This window comes from Chiloscyllium plagiosum, unplaced genomic scaffold, assembly GCF_004010195.1.
Source record: "Chiloscyllium plagiosum isolate BGI_BamShark_2017 unplaced genomic scaffold, ASM401019v2 scaf_77431, whole genome shotgun sequence".
NCBI classification, from domain to species: Eukaryota; Metazoa; Chordata; class Chondrichthyes; order Orectolobiformes; family Hemiscylliidae; genus Chiloscyllium; species Chiloscyllium plagiosum.
In genome coordinates this window covers 1,834-3,368 of record NW_025190385.1, presented here as the reverse complement: position 1 = coordinate 3,368, position 1,535 = coordinate 1,834, and positions in this window count along the sequence as shown.

Genomic DNA, 1,535 nt, shown 5'->3' with positions numbered 1-1,535 from the left:
CCGAAAGCTAGTGTGCTTCCAATTAAACCTGTTGCTGGTGTTGTGTGATTTTTAACTTTGTCCAGCCCCGTCCAACACCGGCATCTCCAAATCATGACAGGAAATAAAGCCATCCTCTGCGCTTGTAATGTCATGCTTAGAGCATCCAGCTATATTTTTTGAAAGCCTACACTGCACCCCCTGAGAGCTTTATCTATCTTTTATGAACTTCGTGCTCAGAACTGCTCCATGTCGTTCCATTGTTGTTTAACCAAGGTTTTGTGTTGCTAAAGAATCACATTTCTCCTTCTGTATTCTGTATTCAGCTGCACTGTGTCTGGTGATCCAAGTCCCCCAATCCCCTCAAAGATGCTTCAGCACTCTCGTGGTCCTTCACCCCTTAGACCACTTCCTTATCTCTTTAACCTCATCCTGTCCTTGCAACTCTGTAGCCCATTGGCCTAAAACAATTTCTTCCACTCCTGCCCTGTTCAGCATTCCCCACATTTGCCCACACCATTTCTAGCAGCCGTGTCTTCTGCTTTGGAAACGGCTGTCTCAGTCCTCACCAACTTTCTCTCCCTCTTCAAACCTTCCCTCCATGGGGGTGCCAGCGGCGAGTAGGTTTCATTCAGGTGTTGACAGATTTCTCAATGCTCACAAGATCACGGGGGTAAGATGGAGATTGATCTCATTGGAATCCATGAGCCACAACCTCACCTGAGCTGGATATGAGGGGTGGGCTCCTTTCATTTGATTTATTACTGTCCATGCGTCCAGTGAAAAGTCTTGTTTTGTGTGCAAGACACGCAGATCATGCCATACAAAGGTCGCATGGTGACAGGACAGAGCGAGGAATGCAAAGTTACAGGTGCACAAAAAGCAAGATCCGCGTTAAATTTGAAGTTTGTAACGTCCATTCAGTGGTCTAATAACAACGGGGAAGAAGGTGCTCTTGAACCTGTCGGTTTAAGCTTCTGTCCCTTTGGGATTTTGTATCTTGCTCTTCTTTCTAATGTCTCCTTTGAGCAAGATCTCAGTCACTCCTCCTGTTGTCTCATCATCTAGGTCAGGGTCAAAGGTTCTTCAATGCCATTCTTCCCAAACCCTGGGCATTTAGACGAACACCGTGAAGTTGCTATAGTTTGGACGGCGATGGGGGCCAATGTAGGATTAGAATAGAGTCATAGAGTTATGCAGTACCAAAACAGACCCTTCAGTCCAACATGCTGACCAGGTATCCTAAACTAATCTAGTCCCACCTGCCAGCACCCGGCCCATATCCCTCCAAACCCTTCCTATTCATATACCCATCCAGATGCCTCTTAAATGCTGTAATTGTACCAGCCTCTACCACATCCTCTGGCAGCTCATTCCATACACGTACCACCCTCTGCAGGAAAAGGTTGCCCCTTAGGTCCCTTTTATATCTTTCCCCTCTCACCCTAAACCTATGCCCTCTAGTTCTGGACTCCCCCACCCCATGGGAAAAGACTTTGCCTATTTATCCGATCCATGCCCCTCATAATTTTATAAACCTCTATAAGGTCACCCCT